The sequence below is a fragment of the Platalea leucorodia genome (genome assembly GCF_965183815.1).
Source record: "Platalea leucorodia genome assembly, chromosome: 4".
NCBI lineage: Eukaryota > Metazoa > Chordata > Aves > Pelecaniformes > Threskiornithidae > Platalea > Platalea leucorodia.
The window spans coordinates 40,662,907-40,683,068 of record NC_138826.1 but is presented as its reverse complement, the minus strand read 5'-3'; positions in this window follow the sequence as shown (position 1 = coordinate 40,683,068).

The following is a 20,162-nucleotide window of genomic DNA, read 5'->3' as shown; positions in this document are numbered from 1 at the left end:
TGCTCCCGTTACCTCTGGTTGAGAAAAATCTCAGAAATTAGGAGTGTAGGATAAGCATTTCTAATCAACTATTAGACACATGAAGTTGAAAAGCAAACTCCCAAGCTGAACATTGATGTGTTCAGAATATCATAAAGAGATGGCTAGGGAAAAGAAAGACTGAAAATGTTGAAAAATAGGAAACATTAAGGCAGCACTGCTATTTTAAATGATGTCTGGCAAAAAGGTGATGGTATTTTTGAAAGCTGTTGAATTGATATTTTTGATTGTAGCATCGAATAACCCAAAAGTTCTGAAACTTTCTGAGAAAAATTGGAACCCACTTAATTCTTCTTGGTAGCCATGGGAAACTGCATCCCTGGCATGCTGTCCTTGAAGATGTTTGCTCATACTGAGCTACAAGAGGTGATTGAACAGCATAAGATTTTCCAATTACACCATGATTACAGCAACATCCCAGCCAAATAACCCTCTGATGAATCAGTGTGAAAAACCAAAAGGTCAAGTCCAGGCCTGTTGTGCAGGTGGAGCCCTGCTGTGTGCTGACACCAAGCAGGAATTTGGCTGCTTAACAGACTAGTTTGTTGCATATTTAGTATCTGCAAAATATACAAGTTTTATGTTATGACACTTGAAAACACGACCTGTACTATTTCATGCTGACTACTGCAGCTTTAAAAAGAGCCTTGCAAGCTTTGGATGAACAGAAGAAAAGCCCCAAGTAAAACATGACACAAGGCATAGTAGCATTGGACTGCCTCAAAATGATGTGCTAAGTCAGAAAGACAAATAGCATTAGGTAATAACCTCCTGTAGCTGTCAGTCAGATTGAGTAAGGTAGTCTATAGAAAGTGTCATTTGAAGTTTCCAAATTTCTCTTTGGAGTCAAAAGTTGATTCCTCTACCAACAAGGGTATAAAATGCAACACACTGTTTCACTGTCCGGATTGAAGAATATTGCCTGAGAGCACATGGTGTGTTCAAACGTAATTCCCCCTTCCTTGTCCCTGAAATTGTGGTGTTCTTATGCATGAAGTAAAGCAGCAACCCACAGAACAAAACAACAAAAGGTCAAGAGAAAATTTTCAAGGTTCCCTCAACTTTTATGATCTAGCTCTCTACCTGTTGCTAATTTAAAAAAAAAAAAAAAAAAAAAATCAAAGTATAATGAAAATATAATTTCTTAAGACATTTCTGCTTCCTGGTTATCCACATTCATGTTACACCCCATCCAGTTCACAGCATCCAGATCAGACACGGACATAAAGTTCAGCTAACAGAGTCAATATTGCCAATCACTTGCAGTCTTTCAACTTCCAAAAAGTTACAGAATAAACACATTTCAGGATTGGGATTTTTGTCTGCTTTTTTTCCCCAAAAAATTGTTGAGAACCTCAAACTGAAAAACTAGCAAAGAGGAGTTGTGAACTATCAGGCCTAAACTTGTCTGTAAGTCCTAGTAAAATGAATTATGTAGACTTTTTTCCCCCAGTGAAGTGAACTCTCCAGGCTGCTGTGGATTTTCATATGTACTTCCTCAATTATAAGAGGTTTCAGGCTCCCTCATCTGTTCCCAGCTACATCCTGTAATTTCCAGCGCTGGTTGCTGCACTCTAAATCTGGTCAGCACAACTTACATGTACTTATCAGTGACTCATCCAGATATTTGAAGATCTTAAGAATGAATCACATCTACATGTTTGCTGAATTCCTTCTGCCGCCTGTGAAGGAAGGCTCGCACTGACGGACTGTAGAACAGAGCTCAAGACAAGAGAGACTTTGATGTTTAGGGACTTTATAAGAGTGTGCACTCTCTGAAGAGAGGATTTAAATCAGTTTATTAAATCATGCTGACTTTGTTGTCAGCTCAGGCAGTGACACCTTAACAAAACGCATCCTTCAATTTTTCAGGCAGTAACTGAACACAAGGTATAATTAAAATGTTTGGGTTTGAATCTGGCATTTAAAATATGTTGTTGCTGCTGTTGGAATAGCTCTCTGTCAAATCAGATCAGAGGAGGAAGTGTCACTCAGCACAACAGGCCACAGTCTGCGCATATAAATTGTCTCAAATCTTCCCTTTCAAATGTCAGCTGACAAATCAAAATGAGAATAGGCTATGCAGCATAAATACCAGTTATACATTAAAGACTTAACACAGGGCTCCTGTCTACTAATGTCTGAGAGCTCCAAACGCAGAGAAACCACACAGAGTTAATGATAATTGATATCATATGGTCTTTATCAAAGCTTCCTCAAGAAAAGCAGCTTAAGGGAAAATCCGTAAATGTGTGTCTTGACCACAGTCTACCAATCTTCTTCCGCATTGGAGCCTTTAACTAATTTGTTGGTTTAATTACTGAGGCACAGGAAAGTTTGCAAGAGTGATAATTGTGTATTCTTTGATTGCTGATCATTACATCAAGTGGTCTTTATGAATTAAAAATAAACCCCGAGTGTAATATGTGAACCTGGGAAATCAGTCTGTGCCTAAATCTGGAAGTATAAAGACTACTACTCCTGGCTGACAGCACACAGTAAAAAAGCAAAGCAACAGCGAAATTCCAAAAACCTGAAATTGCTGTGACAGACAGTTAACTGCAGCCTACGAAAATTTGGAATTTAAAGTGGGTCGAGCAAGATCAATGAGACCGCGGGCTCTCATTTGAGCGGTGTTTAGAGGCTTGTTAGGTAACTTCTGATGTGCCACATACTTATATCTTTAATTGGAGGGGGTAGTATAGCCTACTGCACTGTTCTGAACTAGCGATGGAGGAATTACCAGAAGGTCAAACGGAAGAGAGAGGCAGGGGGAGGAGGAAGTGGTAATTGAAGAGACGAGAGATGATTGTGAAAGTACTTGGAGGAGTCTGTCTGTCTGGCAAGATGCAACAGGCCAAGCTACAAACAGGAGGCAAGGCACTTACCGGAACAACCTCTTTCCTCACTTCCCTCTCAGCCTAGAGCAATGCCATCGCTAACTGTCCCCAGCAGCTGCCAAAGCAACAAAGCGCAGTAGTGGCTAATTAACCGCAGTATCTATCCCAGTGTAACGACACAATTATTGGCCACACATACATCACACAGCGATCAAGCGTTTAACTACAGATGCCTCTGCTGAAACACCTTCGTTTTCACCTTCATTTCACCTTCACTGAAATGAGAAGATGACAGCAAAAACATGTAGTCAATAGTTGAATGGCCTTCCTTCTGTTCTGGCTCAGTTTACAGTAGGTCTTCTCTGTCCCTCCTAGTGTTTACAAAATGGAGTATCTTATAAATGTTTGCATCATTCTGCAGTAAAATTTGGTCAGAGCTTACCTAGGAAACAGACTAGGCCTTCGGGCATCAGCATAGCTTTTCACACCCATAAAAAAAACTAAATGCAGCTTGAAAGACAAATTCAGATGAAATGTGCTAAGCAAACTGACCTACCTTTTTTTTTTTATATATCATATCAAGAAGATAAGAAGGTGACAGGTGGTCCTAGATGGCACTACGGACATAATGGAGGAGTTCAGAGTAGAACCTGAAACACGTACGGGAAAGCGGGACTGGAAGTGCATGAAACAGGCCTTATGTCAGAGACAACTCAAAGTGCAAAAACCTCGAAGCTAAAAGAGGTTGCACTGGAAAACAGAGGTGAAAGAAGAATTTGGGCAGTAACATTACAGATGGAAGTGTCTGAGGCACAGAGGTGGTAATATAGCCAGCCCATCAAGAGAGAAAACTGCAGTGCTTACAATGCTGGAGGGTGACACAAGACACTGCAATCAAAATAAGAGAAATTAAGAGTCTGACGATCACAGTTAATCAAAGAATAATGAATTCAGAGTAGGGTGGATTAAGAAAGGGGTTCGAATAAGGAGAAACCACATGACTGAACACGTGACATATGGCTGAATCTGTTACGTGAAGAGACAGAGCGAGTCAGGTACCGATGGTGGCTTATGAAAACGCTGTTTTTATTGCAGATGCTCAATATCCAGTCTGTCTGACTGGGAGTGAAGTGTTTGCCTAAAAGGAAATCCAGCATGTTCTCGCCCCACTTTTACAGCAACCCTTATTATACCTGTCTTGGATTTCAAAGGATTCCCTTGCAGATTAAATGGACTCAATATTTTCAGCAGTTCTGCTAACCATTGTTTATTAGTGTTACCTTATACCTGAAAAAGGTTCTTTATAACCCCCCAAGACATATTTTTAAATTATCACAGCCTCCAGGCTATGTAGTTAAAACACTTAATCTACTCCTCAGAATTTCTCCTCAGATCTCCAGGTACCACCTTGTTCTTGTATACACACACCCCCCTCTGAAGAAACTATTCTGACAAACAATAGTGAATTTGAGATGCAAAAGCTATATAGGGAGAGAGAATGGAAAGTTCCTTATGCGGTACACCAAAATTTGATTTGCAACATTTACTTATTTGAAAGCCTCAAGAAAATAGCAACAGCATTACAGCTCGAACCCGTATGTTGTTTGGATTTTTCTTTTTTCCCTATAGATAAAGAGGATGAAATACATCAGCAAAAAAAGGGTTTGTAACTTGAACTTTTTTGATAGGTGCTTTAAGAGCAATTTCAGTTTTCAAAAAGAACATACATTTATAATTAATACAGCATCTGTTTTTAATGAGGGTTTTTTTGGTGTAACATGTAGCTTCAATACAGCTACACTATATCTTTATAATGCACACCATTTGCCAAGACAGACAATACAATCACAAGGAAAGTATCTTAACGTGTTTGTGTAGTATTTTTAGAGTTGTGTTGTAAAATGCAAAGCCACAACAGTATACCATTATAATTCAAATTTAAAGGCAAGAGAATTCAATATTAAGTACTTTCTTCTGCATCTGCTCTGACACTGATACATTGATATTCTGCTGCATAAAAAGTATAGACAGTATTTCAGCTAATGGGTTTTTAAAGTGTGCACCGAACCTTAAAACACTTACAGACATAGCAGCTTTTTGCTTGTGATACATTCCACTCTGCAGTGCCATCACTCTCAGGCAAAAGATATTGGCAGACTGAGACCAAACTTGGAGATCTTGATCAGAACTTGGAAACCTGGTTACAAAGGGAAAAAGAAAAAAAAAAAAAAATTATACTGGCATTGAACAGTTGGTCTGCGGTCACCCTCTTTGAGACACTCCTTATTCCATATAATTCTATCATATCCTCCTGAGTGTTTTTCCAGGCTGAGTAGTCCTCTGATTTAGTCATTGCTCATACAGAAGTCACGCCAGACCTCCGATTATCTTATCAACCTTCTCTGGGCTTTCTCCAGTTGCCCACATCCTTTTGGGAATCAGGGGACCAGAACCGCACAGACTACAGAACTACACCAACCTGTAACAGATTCATAGTGTTATAGTCATCTCCACTCCTGACATTTGATTTCTTCCTTTGCTGCTGCACTCAGCCAGTGTTTTCACGGCACTATTAGTTATAACGGAGGTGGAAAGAGTCAGCTTAGAGCTGCAAGTGTAAAGATGAGAGCACTTCCCCCGCCCTCTCGTGTACCGCCATTGTCGCTGCTTCGCATGTCTTGGCACATGAGTCATTTAGTTTCAGTGTCTGTTTGCAGCCCATTGTAGTTGGTTCTCAGCCCTATTCCCATGAAAAGCTTGGTATCCTCAACAAACTTCGTCACCATATGGTTCTCCCACTCATTACTCAGTATATTGAACACTGAACAAATCCTTGCACAACCTGCTGGTGATCTCTCTCCTTTCTGAAGGCTGGTTACTTACTACTGCTCAATTTTTCCTGTCTTTTAACTAATTACTTACCATGTAAATACCTTCCCTCTCATCCCACAGTCCTTTAATTGCCAAACACATTTTCAAAATGTGTATTAACTGGGAATCAGGACACACACAGCAACGGGGTTCCCTCAAAGAACTCAAAAAATGTGAGACTTAACTTGCCTTTGCAGACAGACACCCCACCGGCTCCTCCCAGATGTGTGATGTTTATTAAAGCATTAGCCAAGTCTGGTCTAGAGGACAGTCTCTCCTTATTTGTCCAGTTCTTACGTCAGGCTTTGCAGCCTGCAATTCGCTGTAGTGCTGCTTTCCCTATTCTCAAGACTAGGTGACAGCTTTTTGCTTTGAATTCCTTAAATGGTGGAACTTCAGAGTTGGTAGAAACACAAAGCTACTTTTAAATGACCGTTTTGTAAAAAATGTAGTTCCCCTTTTGAAATGCAGTGTGACAGCAACAGATCTGGGGACATTTGCTGCACGTACAAGAAAACTGAATTAACCTACATTATACTTGCTGCTGAGTGGTTTGGTGCTCCCCCGATATCACCCAAGGTTTCTAGTATTGGAAAGGCTTCAAAATTTTGTGAGCAATTCCATTCCTTTCCTCACTCTCCTACTCTGCTGCCATTTGTGGGTCTCCAATAGGATGGAGTCTTTTTCTTGCTGGCCCCAAGACTTGTGCAATTATAAAACTGTAAGTATTATCTTTTCCATTTCCTTCCTTTTTCTTTTTAAAGGCACCATGTTTCCTCTTCCTTTATCCTCCCTCACCTCTTCCCCACTGGCAATTTGTTAAAGATCCTGGTTAGACCTTTGTTGTTTTACTGTGCAACAGCCTATCAATACCATCTGTTGATAACAGGACACAGGGGCTGGAAGCATTTTGTTTTGCTATTTTTGATGTTCAAGTTGAGCCTCATCAGCTCCTGGCAAACAAAGATCTGGATGTTGGCTTCACATCTTGTCTATACACAGCCCAGAAATCTATTGGAGGGAGACGATGTGACTGCTTCTCCCAAATGCATTCAAATCTGTTGCTCTCAACAGGATCACAGCTGGTGGAGAGATTTCTTAGGGCCTCACAGTTTCACAGTGGGTCCAAATAACTCTTTCAAATGTAATGGTGGGTAATAATCCAAGTGGTGTTAAGGGAGCTGAACAGTACTTACACCCAATATAAGAACCGTCTTACATCGTTTATGTGCAAACTGACTTGCCCTTACTATATTTGAATGGTTAACCTTATTCAACAAGATGGTCTGAGCAGACAGATGAAAAAGTCTGCTAACAACACTCAGCCATTTAAGATAATAAGAGCTGATAAGAATTGTTGAAGGACCATATGAGACTGAAAAGCCAGGTAATAAAATGTCAGATCAAGTTCAACATTGATACATGTACAACAATGCATAAGGAGAAAAAAATTCTAACTGCATACACAGAAATAGTGAGAACTGAGCTGACCATTACCAAATGTTGATGTTATAGTCAAGAGGCCCACAAAAACGTCATCTCAGTGTTCATTAGAGGTCAAAAAACAATTCAAACATTAGGAACTATTAGGAAGGAAACAGCAAATGAAACCTAGAATATCATTATGCTGCCAAATCCATGGTTTACTCACAACCTGAATACTCTGGTCTCCTCATCTCAAGAAAGGCTATAACAGATAGTGCTGGGGGGGGAGTAAGTCAGAGCAGTCTTATAAAAAATACAAAACAGCTCCTGGACAAGGAATAGCAGTGTAGACTGAGACTCTTCAGTTTGGAAAAGAACCTCTGCCAATCATCCTGCAAGAGTCCACCGAGAGCACTACAACAAGAGGAAGCTGTGCTTGAAACCGTCTGGTAGGAAACAGATTTGTTGAACGTGAGTGTTAATCTAAGCTATAGTAAAACATGCACTATTATGCATTGGTTTAAGCCAGCTAACACTTCCATGTTTGTTTGTTTTTAATATGCTGCATAGTTGCTTAGTGACTTGGGTCATACTTGTTCTTTTGCAGAAACGGAGGAAGACCAGCTCACAATACTTACACAAGTGGTTTCTTTCGTTTTAGCTTCTATTGTACAATGTACAAATTCTTCTCCATTGTAATTCTCTGGCAGGACACAGGTGGACTTGGATGCCCTGAACCTTGGCAGAGCAAGAGGCAAGAAACGTGGAGGTAAGATGGGGACCCACCTCAACCTCTCTTAATACAGGTCTGTTACAGTTTGGAGAAGAAAACACAGAGCAGATTACATTTTATATCACCGCTCAGCTTTTCCTCATTTCTTTGGCTTTAAATAGTTCTGCCGCCTGCCTGCTCGTCTAAGAGAGCACATCCGAGGAGGCAAGATAGACCATGTCAGCCTGTTCTGCACAAGTGGCCCCACTACAGATCACAAGCTGTACTTCTGCCCCTGAATTTCCATAGCCCGTAATCTCTGTAGGGGCAGACACACCTAACCATGGACCTGCTGGTTTAGGAGGCCGTACAATCTTAACTATGAAGATAGCCCTCCACTACTCCTTTAGTGCAGTTTGATCTCTCTGGCACTGCCAGCACAGCATGGAGAGGGCTTCACAAGAGGCAGAATTTGAACTGGAGCATTTTCCATGTGTTTCAAGCTTTTTCGTCATAGTAGGTATGGCTCTACGTTCCTCTCCAACCGAACCACTAGTTACATGCAAAGCATGCTTCTGATGCTCTGCAGTGGGTGTCCATAAAGACTTTTTGCCTGTATTACCACAATCTTGTTTACTTCATCCTTAAATGAATTTGGTTACGTGAGCCTGCTAAGGAGGTCTAAGTCTGAGGACGCTACGTTTGTGACATTCTAAATGAATGTTCTAAATGGACCTGATTTAAATTGATATTCAATGGAAGTTAATCATTAATGATATCCCTACATCTAAAATCAAACACAGACTGATAGGCTCCCTATTTCAATAAGCTTATGCCATTGTGAGATGGCAAACAGGGCTGTAAGTGGGTGTAAATGTAAGTTAAAAGAGAAAAGTAAATTATATGGTTTAGTTTATGTACCTACTGGGGCAAAACTGAAATGCTTTTCATGCTGTCTAGCCTGCTCTGTGGAGATGAACATCCTCATCCCTCGTATAAAACGCTCTCTTGATACAATGTATAAGGGGGTCCTAAACACAAAAGAGGATCAGCTGAACATGTAGTCCCCCCTCCCCATATTCCCGCAGATTAAGAAACAGACTAAAATCCTGACAACCTACTACCATAATCAAAGAGCAAACATTTTCCCAGTATCTCCCACTGTTTACTGCAAGTGACGTGCTCTCTGCCACAGACAGGATAAACTTAGTGGGCTGGATGCATGGAAGCGCATGCAGCAAGATAAAGAATTAGTTCAGGCATAGCCAGCACTTGACTCTCCAAAGGTGTTTAAATTGAAACAATATGTAGCAGGAATCAGATTTTCTAAACAGTATTAAAAAAAAAAAAAAAAGCCAACCAAACCAAAACACCACAGCAAATACATGCATGTTTGATTTTTATCTTGCTGCCCCTCACAAAACTCCCATAAAAGTTTAGTCTTCCCCCCACCAAGCCATTTTATATTGAACCAAATATGCTACAAATGAACTCCTGCTTCCTGTTTGTACCCAAATACTGATATGACATCGCTTCTGGAAAGAAACATTCCCATCCGTCTTTTACATTAAATTGATTAATTGTTTTTCCATTTGTATTCTTTGTGATGTTCCTCCAAACACTCCACAAATTATCTAGCCCTTAGAAAGCCAGAAGTTGTTTGGCTTTTTTCTCCCCCCCTCCTCTTTAAACTTGAATGCAGCTTGAGAGACTTAAGATCTCACATTAGTTTTAACTGCTTCACTGTAGACCTCCTGGCACCATTGACAAAAAGGGAGGGCTCCAACAGGACACGAAGATGCGCTCATTTCAGTGGCCAACAAAGAGCCAAAAGCGACCCCTATTATTAGTGCTAGTGAGACTAGATTTACCATATTATTAATCATTAAAGCCTGACTCAAAATTCAGACGGGCTTGTACTTACTCCATGGGTCAGAGAGCTTTACCAGAGCTCATTAACTGTGCTGGGCTACTCATTTACTCCTTCTGCAACAACCTTTTTCCTAATGCATGAGGGAAAAATGAAATACAGGTGATTTTTGTGTTTGCTGCTTGATCTCAACAAGTAGAAGCAGCAGGAGTATTTTGCTTGTCAAGAGGACAGTAATTCTTCAAATCCCTCTAAAGAGATAATGAGTGGCAGTGTAATGCTTTTGATCTGTCATAATTATAAAATAAAAGAGAACGGATGCAAAGCTCATGTGCCATGGGAAGGTCACTCACTTTTAAACGTCTAGGATTCCCTCTGTGGCTAATCCCAGCATGTCCTGAATGTGGGCTATTTTTAGGCACAATAGTGGGTCCGTTATACATCCTGTCCCTATAAAATGAGTGCCTTACTGGTGATTCTCCTGTAGGGCAGCTAATAAGTAGGTAGGAAAATGACGTCTCTGTACTTTTGACTTGCATGCTACTGCAAGGAAGGACAGCAGGAACGTCTCCTCTCTGGCGTCAAACAGTCCCCCTACAGCATACATGCAATTTAAATTATTACAAGGCGATGTTACAAGTATGAACCCTGGCACAAAATAAAGTAATTACATTTAATTAGGCAGCCAAAAAAGTGATGGCCTGAGACTCACTGCCTTAGATGTAGCCTTTTGTTGACTTAACACAGGACAGGTAATGAATGAAACTTCAAAGTGTAAGCAATTAAATTGCTACTTAATTAGTGGAGCCCTAGTCAAAAACACAGCAAAACAAAAAAAACAAACCCTCAATTTTCTTTTGTCAAAGGAATTCAGACAAAGATCCCATGTCTCAGAGAGGCCCTGAAATTAAGGATTATTCCATTAAGTAAGTGTTCGTGTTCAAAAGCGAGTTTCTGGTTTTGTTAATGCAGAGCTCCCAAAAGGTGCTAGATTGGCAGCCCTGGAGCCTGACATTGCCCAAAAGGGAACTCAGCGCAAACAAGTTACTAGCTCACAAATCTCACTTGCCTGCTAAGCATCAAGTCCAGATATTTAATCCTTTGAATACTCTGAGCTGGTGGTACACCCACACCAAGCAACCTACCACAGGGAGACAACTTTCAGAAGTCAGAAATGATGGAAGATATAGAAAAAGGAAAGTAGGTATCACAACACTAGATTTTTATGTACAACCTCTCTCAGTTTTGCCATTTCATATTCAGGATTGCATAGTTTGCCAGAGCCCTCTCTGGAAGCCTCTTTTGCTTCCACAAGCATCCTGCTGCTTTATCATCCAATTAAACATGAAAAACAAAAGTGGGTCTGAATAGCATAAGTTATGCTAGTCTGTCATCTCTGGGTCAGCATTTGATTCAAATTTCAATCAGAGACAAACCAAGGTATTTATTGTTCTCATCCCATTCCTCACACGCTTACTTCAGACTGTAAGTCTCCACTCCCAAGAGGTGCCCAGGATGGGTTGGCAGGAGCCTCAGCAGCCGATGGAGCCTTTATTTCATCTCTCTGCCTACAACTATATATTTACTGCTGAGAACAGCTGGAAGGTAAAATATCATCTATTATCTTTCTGTTTATTTCTCCCCTCACTCTCATCCTTTTCTCCTGCTTGTTGTTCACCTCTCTAGAGCCAGTCTTTTCATCCCCATCTGATGTGATGCTTTGCACTCTCCACTGCAGACTTCATGGCTGAGGTTAGAAACAGCACAGGAAAAAAAAGGCGGGGGAGGGTGTGTGATCAAAATATACAACTACATCCACCCAAATTCTTTATTTCAGGAGTTTTAAAGGACCAAAATAGTACTTTATATTTTTTTTGGAGGAGGGGAGCTGTGTTGTCATGTCATGTCCTCTCCACCCCCCACCCCAAACAACAAAAACTACAAACAAACAAACAAGGCAAAGTTTTGCTAGAGGACTTCTCATTACCTGTCTGATTCCACATCTCAAAACTCTGGCAGCTGCTAGTTCTGCAGTAGTAGCTCCATATCCAGGAATTATTAAACACCATCTTGTCCCAGCTGCATCCCAGAGTTTGTTTTTATTTTGTGGGGAGTGAGGAGACTGCTCTGATGTACTAAAACTATTCACGCTTTAAGCTAGGCTTTAAGTGAGCAGATACATTTGCCCCAGTGCAAGCTGTGCTTTCTATCTACAGATTGAAAATACTCAAAAAACCTCGGCACTTGCATTTTTTGCACTGTTTTTCACAATGTTCCATACAGCTGTATATGTAGCAAAATTTGGACGGTTCTGATCAATCACTTCAGTGAATCAAGAGAGGTAGTTTCCACATAGTTGAATTTTGGTAGCACCTTTTTTTTTTTTTAGCGGGAGTTTTCCTTCTCCTCATCTGTCCCCTGGATGAAACACAGGATTTTTTTTTTTTTTTTCATGTTTTTCCTCTTTCTTGGCATAAGATACGGAAACAACCAGCATATAAGCCCATATTCTTTGCAATTACTTGAGAGCAGCAGTGTGCTGCTGGGCGGAACACATCACAAATAAGAGACCTCATACATTGACATTTTAAATTTTTAACCAGTCAATGAAATGGTTTTCTTAAGAGCCTGTATAACTCAGGAGTCTGAATTCTGTTTTAGAAAAGTGACTTAGAGACTCAGGGCAAGAACCAGATCTCTTACTTCAAAGCTCAAGACCCTTTGTTAGCTGGGCTGGCAGGAGAGCAGTCTGGCAAACACACAAGTTGTATGTGTGCATACTGCTGTGCAGTGGGGCTTGTGGTGATGCAGGTCACCCACCTACCTGGCCGTGGTATGCAGCTCCCACCGAGATGTTATTGCAGTCCAAAAAAAGCCACAGCATCCTCACCTGCATCATTTTACCAATATCATTCCCTTGTTCACACACTGACAGCTCTCAGGGGAAGACAGACAGAGCAGTCCTGTCCACTCTCCAAACAGCGATACAGGAGGCTACAGCAAAACATCCTGGCAACTAGCATCCAGAAAGTAGAATCTGACCTTCAGTTCCCTGTAGATGATGGGATGTCCAACAGTAGTTCCTGCTTGCAAATGACAGGAAGGCAAAACCAGGAAGGCAAAAAGTCTTAGAGCCAGAGAACTAGAACTGCTGGTAACTCAAAAGGGCATGTCCCATCATGTGCAGAAGCCACCACAGGTGCCCCAAACAACAGTCAGTGGCTCCCTGATGAAGACAGTCAGTGAGGACTCGAGCCTACAAGTGAATTGAACCATCACATCTATAATCCTGAGCCCATGCTTTACTAATTAAACTACAGTATTAAGGGAGTTGCTGCTCAATCCTCTGGCAGCTCTGCTCTGAAACTGGAGAGCTTTGCTTGTTTAGCAATTGTTGTTAGAGAATTGTGGGCTCCGATTCCCACAATGTCCAATGTGCGACCTCAGAACAAGCACCCAAAAGCATCTGGGATGGGGCAGAGCTCAGATTCACTCCATTTCCCACAGTCAGCTTTAAACGGCTGCCCACATATCAGCCTGTGGTGCCTCGCTCTCTCCACTGGCTGTACTGGGAGCCAAGACCTCACACTTCACCACCTAAAACCACCATGCTGAGGCTGGGGGCTTAATTCTGAACGCACAGAGCTTTCAACATGCCAAGAGTGGGTATTTCATCACTGAGTTTGGGGTCCTGCAAACGAAGTCCAACCAGAAAGACCTCCCTGCCCCTCTACCCAAAATGTAGCTGCTTCATCGAGAAGCACCGTGTGCTGGAAGCAAGCTCTGCAAGCTGGGAAGCAGTTCCAGGAAAGCTTTACTTGGTTCATTGGTTCAAGTAGGGACCTCAAAGGACAGTGCACATTGCAGGACCTCACAGTTAGACAATACGATGCGCTTAAGGCAACCTTGCATTGAGTTGGCACAGTTCTCTCTATTGCGTGAATCAAACTCATACATCAGAAATGCTTCCAGCTAAGTACAAGGGTCTTGTCCATATTCAACTCTCAGCTGCCCAGCTAACCTATTTCACCTTATTATTTATGTGAGTTCAATGATTTGGCAAGTTTTCAGTTATTTGACCGAAGTGATCTTGCACTATTTCCCTCCCTCCCTAATATCAACGACACCGTTTTTGCTTTAGGCTGTGAACTTCAGTACAGTGTGCTACTGTCCCCTTCTCCACTGTTTCCTATGCTGAGCCATTAAGGCAACAGCATTGTTGTCCAAAACCACATCAACACACCAGTTTGCCTTTTTGCTGGCGAGAAAAACTTTTGAAGGAGGCACCTCCTTCCTCCTCCACCTCTCACCAAAACACAGAACCTGGACACGACTTTCTGCAAGGGCGACAAAGATCAAAACCATGCACTTGACAGTCACATGTGGTTTTCAGTAGAAAGCGCAACAGCACTGAATCTGCTCTGCAGAGATATAAAACATGTACCTACAGAAAGCAATACTGTGTACTCAGTGGCCTTTTTCCCATCACTAAGCACAGCACTACGGAGTACGCTGGACTTACAGCTTTATCTATTAGTATATCCTTTTACCAATAAAAGCAGCAGTTCTGAGATAATTCAAGTGCTTCACTGAAATCAACAGGACAATCTTGTAGTTCTCTGCAGTGCTCGTTCTTAGGACAGTGTCAGAAAAAGACCCAAGTGTAAAATAGCAAGAAGGAGAAAAAAGAACCAATTCAACAGAATTTCACCAGGTTTTGGAAGAGATAAGCAAGTGCCAGAGGGACACTAAAAGCAAGCATGGGCCAGCTGAAATTGGATTTAAATTAGATTCCTCATATCTTTCAACAATACATAGAAATGATTCTTTTAATTACTTAAGATAGATTGTGAAGCGTTGTCTGAACTTTTGTTTTCCAGATATGATTAAAATGCAAATGGAGGGAGGAACGCTTGTACATTTCTGTGCTACGAATCTGTGTTCACTGGGGAGCACTCTGCTTGCAAGAAGAGATAAGAGATTGGAGCAGTCCGGCCCCTTTTCCCCAGAGGAACCCAGAGTCACTGGGGTAGCAACAGAAATAAGTCTGCTTGGTCAGTGTACGTTCAGGCACAGGCAGAGTAGTGACATGTTAGAGATTAACAAAAATTCAGAGAATGCAACAAAGAATACTAAACAGCAGAAGTCATCAAGAGTATCTAGCTAGCGTCAAAACCTGTACGTCTCGAGGAAATCAGTACATCACCACCTCACTGTCTTTCCAATGGCGTGCAGCCATAGGCTCTTCTCTAAGCTGTTGACTGCATTTACTATTGCATTTACAAATAGTTACAGATATACCATTGTTTTGTCTAAAAATAGACTGAAATATTAATGGTAGCATATCAGATATCTTTAGTGAAACAAAATGCAAATCCATAATTCTCTTTCAAATCCACTAATAATCCTCTCTCAAATCTGCACATAAAGCTATAGAAGCATTTCATGTGCCTTATCTCCACAGGCTACAGTTACATCAAAGTATTCCTGCTGTGTACCCATTATATTTCTATTGCCTTTCTTGAGAAAAATCATGTTTTGCAAGGCAATACTTTTCAGAGCTAAATATACACAAATGTCAAGGTCCCAAGATGGTCTCCTGAAGACGCAGAGAGCTTGAAGAGGTCCATAATCTCCCAGAATAGTCATCATATCTGGTTAGTGACAGATAAATCTGAAGCCCTTTCAGGAGAGCCAGTCCTGACCTTTTCAACAACATGGGACAAAACTGATTTTTGTTGCTTCAGAGAGGATGGCTCAGGGACATTCTTACTGCCCTGGGAAGGGCAACAGTAGGATAGAAATCTAGAGAGGACTGAAGAGGCAAACACCATTCACTGTAAGACTTCCATGGGCCTAGTGTAGAGCCATTAGATTCCTTTCATATTAACAAATTTTCTCCTCCCTCAGTCAGCCCCTGAGGTTGTGACATCTTACCTGCTCAGAGGCACCTATCGGATTAAAGGACATATAGAGATGCAATTGCTCCTTGCTGAATAACCTGAACAGTAATCCGAAGACAAGACACAACAAATTTCCCCTTTCATACTTACCAGTTTCTGCTTCCTCCTCTCCCCAGGGCATTCATCATGCAGAGGATCCTTACTCCTATAGAAGGCCAGCCTTTTCTGCATAGTTCATGGCTCATTTTCTGAGCAACAGTGATTTTACAGCTCAGTTTCTCTTTTCCTAACCTTGCTCAGGCTGCTCATCATTTTCCGTTTCTTGCCCAAGGCCTTCTGGCATTTGTCTCAACTTTCCATGCAGCTCCTAGTTTGATACCAGCCGTATCAGCCTCGTGACCTCCTTTTCCCCTCCCAGAAGTGAGGGAACATTATTTCTTCCCCATCAACAAACCTGGCCAGACTCACTTTCACACATTTCTGTTAGTCTACTGCCTCAAGAGGTTTACTCTTTGACAGCCTCCCACCATCAGCCTCTCTTCCTGCTACACACAAAGCATTAAAAAAAAAAAAGTCATTAAAAAAACAGCAATTTTGTGAATAGGAATGCACAGGTCATTTGCAAGCAGATCCCAAATGCAAATGGGATCATCTTCAAATCTCGTCCTATGTATTTTTATCTCAAAGGCTATCTTCCTTTTGTAACAACATGCCTTTGGCTTAAAAGAAGCTATGACTTGTCAGAAAAATATTCTAATATAACTGAAGTTGTGGTTCCTGAAGGCCATCACAAACAGTTATTCTAAAGCACACCAAGATATTTCATTCACTGTCCCATAAATGTCATTATTAAGTTGAGCAAGTATATGTACATTTTTATAAGCATTCAGCTGAATCATCTGTATGCATGCACACTCCCAGCAGCCAGGCAGTAAAAGTTTCCATCTTACTGCTTATAGATATTTTGCTGAAAGCTTCAAACTTGCTTTGTTTTTCATGCTTTAACAGAGGTAATAATGTTGTTGGTTATTGTAAAGAAACATTAAAAACATGTTTGCTCTTAGCTATTTATAAAAGCATTAGAAGATGGGGGAAACTAATACCACTCTGAGTGCCACCATTATAAATGGGTGTACAGATACAGTGTCTTATTTAATCACACGTGGCACAGCTAGAGAAAAAAAATATTTTTGGTGTTTACTGAAAATGTCTGGGGGGAAATTCAGTTCAATAGGCTTCTTGGAAGCATGCAGAAAATGGGAGCGTCAGCAAGAGGTGGTTTCTGGACAATACGTAAGCATTTCAGGATAACAACAACAATAAGGTTTTGGTCATGGTGCCTCTCTGACACCAAGCCTTGTTGGTACAGTTGAAGCGAAGCATTTTGCATGTCAAAGAGTAGAGATGTGGCCCTTCTTATTATGTGTTTATGAACATGAACAACATTGTACAACATGGGAGATTACAAGACAACTGCATTCTTTTAAAAACTTCCATCAGTGTCACCTTTTGCACCGCTTTCAGGACCATTACTGCCTCCTCAAACACAGTTTATTAACTGTACCTGCCCTTCCCCCAGGAGGGCCGAGGCAGCAGCCAGGCAAGATTCAAGGAACTGCCTGCAAACCCCACTAGCCTTCCTTTGCTTTACTTGTACCTAATCCGCATGCAGGCTGGATGAACACCTAGCCCCACAGGAAGGCTTAACTTCCAACGCAGCCTGACAGTTGTAAACTGAGGAAATACTCAGATACTAATATAATAGGCACAATATAAAACACTGGGCAAAAACCCACAACACGAAGGAATGGAAAAGAATTGGAAGCAGAAGTTTGCACAGAAATAGTGTTTTCCTTGTGCATGATAAATTTTGTGGTATTGTAGGTTTAAAAAGAAGGCTTCATTCTGAGAGAGCAAAGCTTTGTGATCCTATATGCATCTTTAATGAAGAGACATACAATTAAGTTAGGGGCATTTCAGTTGATCAAAATTCACTGCTCAGCACTTCAGGTTGGCAGTAAGAGAACTGCTTTGCTCACATTCATTACAGCGTTATAAAGAATGCTTTTATCATCTACGACAAGATTTTTGTGTGGGAAGAAGAGGTTTGCAGCCAGGGCAGCGTTCAACTGCATAACACCAACACCAGTTACAGCCTACGCCTAATATACAAGCGAAAACTAATTCCTTTCATAACTGTCAGCAAGTATTAAGCCAGCCCTATGCTCTGGGGAGAAGACAGGCTTAGATCACGGCAAGGATGGGAGCACCTCAAGGAGACATCCTGCCAACAACACAGAGCCATTACAGTGCCTGACTCTCATTTGCCAATACATCCACGCTGCTGAAGGTGGACCAACACCATCAGAGATGGATCCATTTTCCTCCAGGAGGAGGAAAAAGATTTTCTGCAAAGCTGTCTTAAATAAAAATGACAATAACCTGTCTCCCTTCTGTCTCAAATACTTTTTCTAACTACTTCTAAAAAAAAAAAGGTAGCCCTTTTCTCTCTTCTCTCCTGAGCAGAACCACTTAACTTTCAGCTTGGAAAGGTTATGTTCTACCACGTACTTTCACGCTGTGTTAGGGAGGTCTCTGCCACAGCACAGTATCATGTATTGCACAACACCCTTCCTGGAAGGTAAGAATCTGCTGAAGCGAGTCCAGAGAGTCACTCCTGTGGCATCCATCTGGAATAACCAGACTCATCCATTTCAGGGTACTTGGAGAAGGACTAGACAGAGGACACACAAAATAACCAGCTTCAAACTGATAAAAAGCCACTGTAGGCCACAAGGAAACAGACTGCCATTCTCTGGATCTGCAGTGGATAGGGTAAGAAGTAACAGAGAGGTTAACAGAAGGTTTTTAATGGAGAGGTAAATACAGGGAGAGTGTCCAGGAAGATTACAAGTCTTCTGCAACTGAGATGATGCAAGAATCTCACAGGAATGGCTTAGCTGTAATCATTCTTGACTTTGGGCAAGGGGCTCGACTTACCAACCGCTGGAGGTCCCTCCCAGCAATCTTTCTTCCGTAATAATATATTCCCAGTGTTTAAAATTTCCCAAAACACAGGGAAATACCTACGCCCCTGCAGAGTCACACCCCAGACAGAGGCTATTATGTGGGACAGTTTCCTTGACACACAAATGAGCCTTCAGCACTCAAGGCATCTCAGCCCCAGGGGCGAAGTTTGCTTCCACAGCAGCAGAATGTGACCTGGAGGATGCAGAGCAGATGAGGAGAGGGCACTGTGATTAAAAGCACGAGGGAGGAGGAAAGCCCCCTTCCCATCACTCGCTCTCATCCTTTTCCTTTGAAGAATACACCAGCAGCCCTCTACAAGTCCCCTACCTACTCCTTCTACAAAGACCCATCTACCCCACCCCGACCCCCTTAGGATGAAGGGATGGATCAGAAAAATGAGAACAGGGTCCTCTTCCTCCTCAACATGTAAAAGATGAAGGACAGGGATGGGAGGAAAAGCCAGCAGAGGTCTTGGACAGAAGGGCATTTCCTGCTCCTGCCCCTAAGGCCGGGGGCAGCAGCTGCTGCTTGTGGGCTGCAAAAGGGAGAGCCGGGCTGGGTGTTGTCAGGAGGTATGTAATGGCAGGTACCTTTCACTCCACATTTGCTGGCATTTTAATGGATTCACACTACTACCATGTTTTCAAGGCAATTTACAACCTTGGTTTGAAAAGACCTGAGAATGAGAAGGACAAACATACAGAATTACAGGTACCCCTCAGTTGTTTTTCCCTCCTGATGCTCCATCGCCCAGTTTTGTGTGTGTAACGTGTGAGTAGTCAGGCATACACAGTAAGAGCTGCCCTTCTGATACTTTGAGAGTTTGGTTTAGCTCCCCCCGCCCTGAGTATTTCTACATATATAAAAATATACAGACTCTCCCGTTGAAGTAGTGAATCCCTTTGTAGATTAGCAAAGCCAATGCTACGTCAGAGATGAGCAGATGTTTCCAAAATGATCTCGGTAGTTGCCAGGAGAGGTGCAGACAGGGCACAGTCAAAGAAGCAGGGAGGTGGGGTGAGCAGCTTCCATAACAGCAGCATTGAGCAGGGGATGCTGTGAAGTTATGCTAAAAATACATCATCACAGAAAAACATGTCCCAAGCACTACATCCAGCCATGACTCTGGAAAAGGTTATTCTTTGATTCTCCAGTCCACCACAACACTGCCTTTTTAACCTTCCTTCTTCCTAATCCAAATTTCTGAATGTGGGACACACCACAAGGTATGGTTGCTTGGAAAGCAATAACATGGGAGCAGATGTTTTCAGTGAATCAGTCCTCCTTCAAACCCAGCCCAAAGGCATCTTAGCATAGGCCTGTACAAGCAAGAAGGAAGGATTAGCAGCTCAGCCTACCCTCAGAGCAGTCAGCTCATCTCTTCAACTGTAGGCAAATACCGCAGTTCACCTCCCTACCCTTCTTTGCTAAAGCCAGCTCTGAGCCTACTATCAAAAATTATGATTTTCTCT